Source organism: Zalophus californianus, chromosome 2 (assembly GCF_009762305.2).
Source record: "Zalophus californianus isolate mZalCal1 chromosome 2, mZalCal1.pri.v2, whole genome shotgun sequence".
NCBI lineage: Eukaryota > Metazoa > Chordata > Mammalia > Carnivora > Otariidae > Zalophus > Zalophus californianus.
This window is the reverse complement of record NC_045596.1, coordinates 178,442,189-178,448,106: the sequence shown is the minus strand read 5'-3', so window position 1 is coordinate 178,448,106 and position 5,918 is coordinate 178,442,189.

The window sequence follows — 5,918 nt, the reverse complement described above, 5'->3', positions numbered from 1 at the left end:
AGTTAGGCTCCCTGCTTAGCAGGGAGTCTGCTTCTCCTCCCTGGGTTACTCCCCCTGCTCATGCTCATGCTCTCTAATAAATAAAAAAAAAAAAAAAAAATTAAAAAAAGAATGAAATGCAGCATGTTAATAGGGATGAATCTAGAAAATATGTTAATGAAAGAATATGTATGCAAAAGAATATATACTGTAAGCCTCCATTTTTTTTCTAATGCCCAGAAAAGGCAAATTTATAGAAACACAGAGCATACTGGTAGTTGCCTAGGGCTGGGGATAGGACTGAGAATTGACTGGTTGGGAACAGGGGCATGTTTTTTTGGTGATGAAATGTGCTCAAGTCCAGTTGTGATTTTAGAAAAAAACACAGATACTCCTTAACTCAGTGGTTTTCAAAATGAGCTGCTTAATTATCTCCTAAAGGAATTCTGGAGATCTCTATACTGCATCATACATTTTTAAGTGAATACCTAAAATTCTTTATCATAAGTTTAAATCAGTTCAAAGGACTTCTGAGGTAAGGCAAATACTGGCATTTTAAAATAAACTCATATCTCACTCCTTTAAACTTTATCCACTGGACTCTAAATTCATTTTAATTATACATTTGGCAGAACTAGAACAGCATATTGACAGCTGAAAGAGAAGGAATAATCCCCATTAAACGAAGCCAGTTTTTTAAAGTTCAGGGGCATTATGCTTAACTTTGCGTTAGGGAACATTTTGCCCCATATCTTTTCACAAGCAGTAGTTCTGATTTTATGAATGGGGTTTAATCTACCTTGTGGAAATTAACAGCAAAACAATGGAAAGCATCAGCCCATGAGTAAGTGAGGGGCTAAGCAAACAGTGTATTAATAGTTGTTGCTCCAGTGCATTATTTAAATATTATTCACAATGTATTCTCTTAAGGTTAATATAAATCTAGTAAGTACACAGAAGGGATTAAGCACTACATAGAGAAATTGTTGATGGTTGACAGCAAGCAGAAAACTTACACCCAAGTAAAACATAAATGTGGATTTAATGTCTGCAGCAATCTCTTGGAAAATATAAGAAATATCTCCAGAAACTAAATAAATTTTCAAGAATGCAACCGATTTATTTCTAATCTGTGTTACTTCTGTCTGAAGAAATAACATTGATTTGTTAGAATTAACATGGAATTTCTCCTCTTTCTATTTCCTGAAATCATTCCAAGTCTGAAATTGAGATACAAAGTCTCGCCAAGTGCTTCCTCACTATGAGAATGATAAAAATGCAGGGAGTGCACTTGGAGCAGATGGGTATCTTGCATCATGCTGTTTTTTGCAAATCTTGAAGTTTTTAGGATAGATAAATAGATGATTCATGGAGCCTTGAAATGAGTTTGCTTCCTAGAAGAAATAAGAAACTTCTACTTTCTTACTATTTTCTAATGATGTTCTCTTTGCTTTGCTCTAAGATAAACAGATACAGAGAGAGAGGGAGAAAGAGAGAGAGACAGAGGGAGGGAGAGATGGACGTAGTAGAGAAAGCCAGATTTGGCAGAGAGGGACACCGAGCTGCAATTTAGATCCAGCAACGGCTTCAGCTGAACACATGGGGAATCTGGAGGTAAATTTCTTGTCAATCTTGAGATGGGCATGATCCTGAATAGGGAACTTGGCAGGTAAACACACTATTTCAGAAGCACTCCCAGATGCTATGGCACATCTTTCTTTCATTGGGCATCTGAGTAACTCATCACGTTCATCACGCTGTACATGGAACCCCTGAGAAAGTTCTTGGATAGCCCTAAGAACATATGAACTCCATTTGTGAATGCTATTAATGCCTCATTTTTTTTACAGTGAGGGAGTCATTTTATCTGACTATGCACATAGGTTCCTGGATTTGGAGATGGACAAGATTAAATGTGGTAGAAAAAGGAGGGCTAGTGTAGCAAAAGGGACAGTTATTAACTCTGTGATTCCTTTTCCATGTTTCTCTCTGTCTTTCTTCTCTCATTATCTCCTCTATAAAACAAAAGTTTAAACAGCAAAAATCTGCCCTTAGAACGAGACCAAGACTGGAGTTGAAGAGTACGGTATGGGACCTTGCAAATAAGACAAAGCGTTCTTTTGAGAAGGTGGTGCAAGAGTGATTTCAGATGTCAAAGATTGCTGAGAAAAAAAAGAAAAAGAATGTACTGATTCTGAGATAAATTTAGAAAACTCCGGGAGTCATGTACAGAATCTAGTTATTTGAAGATTTTATTCTGAGCATGGTCTTATTCAAATTATATAGGTTTAAAAATAAACGTTTCAGTAGTATAAAAGATGGACTGAAAAAGACCAAGTAAGAGCAGAAAACTATTAGGATGTCAGTGTCAGGATTCAGGGGAGTTCATAAGGACAATGAGGGCAGCCAAGAAGATATGTTGAAATCAGTGAGACATAGGGCGCCTGGGTGGCTCAGTTGGTTAAGCGACTGCCTTTGGCTCAGGTCATGATCCTGGAGTCCCGGGATCGAGTCCCGCATCGGGCTCCCTGCTCAGCAGGGAGTCTGCTTCTCCCTCTGACCTTCCTCTCTCTCATACTCTCTACCATTCTCTCTCTCTCTCTCAATAAAAAAAAAAAAAAATCAGTGAGACATAGTGATCTTTTGAAATGAGTGGATAAAAGGTCAAAGTGGATCTAAAATTTCAAATCAAACAGAGAGAGGAATGGGAAGAAGAATACCCATTTGGAGGGAAATATTGTACACCTAATTTTAGACACGTTGAAATCTGAGTACAAGTCAGCTGCAAACTAGGCATCGATCTCCTCCTTAGAAGAGGACCGGTCTGAGGAAAGAGGTTTTAATAAACAGTAATCATACTGAATAAAAGAAACACAGTAAGTTTTTAAAATATATGTTTCAAATTATTTGATTTTTCCAGTTTATAATAAAGAGAGGATAATGGACCCATAAAGATGCCATTAATAATGTTTCTTTAAAAAAGCTCTATCTAAGCTCATTTCACTTTTAGTCCTTCAATCCTTAAACTTCAACTATCAATATTTTAATTAACCATAACTTTATTATTTCACATTAGAATTAGTCATGTTTTGTAATTATACTTTCATGTGTAATAAATCAAAATATGTGTAAAACACAATTTTTAACTTATAATTTTGGTTGCATTATAAGGCGGAAATGTAAATTTTTGAGATTGACTTGTGATTATAGGTTTTAATATTAATTCCATTTAATGCATTCTTCTATAATACCATAAATCTGCTCTCACCCTGACATTTACCAAATTAATAAACAATGACTCCAATGAGTTTAACTGTTGGAATTAAAGGTTTTATGGACATTATATGTGTATCAAATTCTGGCTGGAGACACTTACTGAAATTACTATCCAACCCATGTAAAACAAATATTTTTAATTATTTTTTTTAAAAAGTAGAGATAATCCTCTAGATGTATCCTATACCCTTGATTAGAGCAATGTGCTTGACAAGAGATTTTAATCATTCTCAAAGATAAAAAATGATTATAATTATAAAGGGATAATTTCAGTAATTCATTTATTCTGTAAGGACTGGTCTTGATTGAAATCACATGTAATTTGGAAATATAAAAATGTTACTGCTAGAAATGCAAAAACGTCTTTTGAGAAAGAATCTAAACACCCATCAAAGTCCAATGATGGATTTATTAATAGACTTATAGTGCAAAGCTGACGTTGATTTGCTAACCCATACGCACAGATGTGGCCTTCTCTAAAGGAAATCTGGTTGAAAGAGAGAATTTTAGTGAATGCTCAATACTCTTTTCATCCCCTTTCCTCTATAAAAAATTGCTGAAGTCTGAACGGTAAGTAATAAATGGATACTAAATGCTAACTTGTAAAATATGAGTGCTGTATTTTATTTTTTAAGATTTTATTTATTTTTTATTTATTTATTTATTTATTTATTTATTTATTTATTTATTTGAGAGCCAGAGCATGAGGGTTGGGAGGGGCAGAGGGAGTGGGAGAAGACAACTCCCCGCTGAGCAGGGAGCCTGATGCGGGGCTCCATTCCAGGACCCCAGACCATGACCTGAGCTGAAGGCAGACACTTAACTGACTGAGCCATCCAAGCACCCCTGAGTGTTGTATTTTAATGCAGGGAAAATAATATAAGATGGATGTGTAGTGTCAATGTCTGAGAAGCTTGAGAGGAAACTTTGGGACTTCTGTAACCTGTAAATTCGTATGGAAAAAAATAAAACTTGCACATCAAATCATACAAAAAGTAATTCCAGATGACCCATAGCTCTCAGTAAGAAAAGCAATAGACTAGAACTTCCAGAATATACTATAGGAAAATATCTACATTGCGTTGGTATAGGAGGACTTTTAAAATATATGTGTACAAAAAGCATTAACCTTGAAGGAGGAAATCCATGACATGAGCCACATTAAAATTAAGAACATCTGTTCATCAAAATATATCATACAAAATACATCATGCAACACAAGTAAAAGCCTCATATCGGGGATGAATCAATAAGAAAATGTGTAGCCAACATTAATAGTTAAATGGACAGGAGGTACAAAGAAGAGACGATTGAAAATGAGCTCAAACTTCATTAGTCATCAGGAAAATTCCAATTAAAACTTCAGTGAGATATCAGTACATGTGCACCGGCATGGCTAAAACTGGAAAAAATGGCACCACCAATCACTACTAATCACTTGGAGCAGCAGGGACTCAGCACTCCTTGCAGGCGAGTGAATGGGTGCAGCTATTTAAAAAGAACATTTTACTCACTGCAAATTTGAACACACAGATCCCACAATCTACTGCTAGGTATATTACCAACAGAAATATACATATCTACATATACATAATGACTCCAATTAAATATATTTCCAAGGCAAGGAAAACTAAGCTATTCTATTAGAAGTCAAGATAATGGCCACATTTGGGAAGAAAAGGGGTTGAACATTTGGGAGAGGTCATAAAAGTTGCTTCTAGACTGTTGTCACCATTCTATTTTGACTGGGACAGTGGTTACATGGGTGTTCACTTCATGGGAATTTATCAAACTGTACATGTGTATTTTTGTGTACTTTGCTATCCTGAGGAAAGTTTTTCCAAACTAGAAAATTTGTTTAAAATGTAACAACTTTGCTTTTTAAATAAATAGGGATCTATTTGCAGATAAAGAGGAAGGCTTCTTGCCTAAATGGGCAGATATTTCAGGTTTACAAAATATAGAATTACTTCAGTGCCTTGTGTGGAAGGCCACCTCACAAAACAGAGATCAACTGAATTTCACTAATTACCAGGGTAAGTGTGACATTAACAAAACAGAGAAAAAGAATTCCCATGCCAATTGGAGGTCATCTGAGCCATTATCCATATCTTATCTTCTTCATAGAAATGTGTTTAATTCTGTGAAGCCTGTTAATTCCAAAAATGAAGGATCTCTAGAGTCTTCAACCTCAGTGCTGCATTGTTTGTAGAAATTTTTATTAGGAAAGTTATTTTTCCTTTGCATAGTTTGATAGAAATCCTGCTCTGCAAAAAAAAAAAAAAAAAAATCAGGTCTTAGAGTCAAGTTCCTTTAAGAAATACAAATTAATCTTTTTAGAGGCCAAATTTGATTCATGTCAGAGCATAATGCTGATAAGCAGCAGATAGGCAGCCTGAAAGATTGTATTTAGCAGATTAACCGGAGTCCCCCAAAGTGCCACATAACTGAAACTTTTCATGAGGTGAACTGAGAGCCCATAGTTTTCAGGGATGCAATTGCAGGCATCAAGACCTATATGTGTCTCTGAAGTAAGACCAAAGACTAGATTCTTGCTCTGAGCAAAATAAATCAATGTGAAAAGCAGTCTCTTTATTTTTTATATCTCATGGGTAATGGTAAAATGTTGAGTTAAAGAAAGGATGAAAACCTTTCTAGGTTAT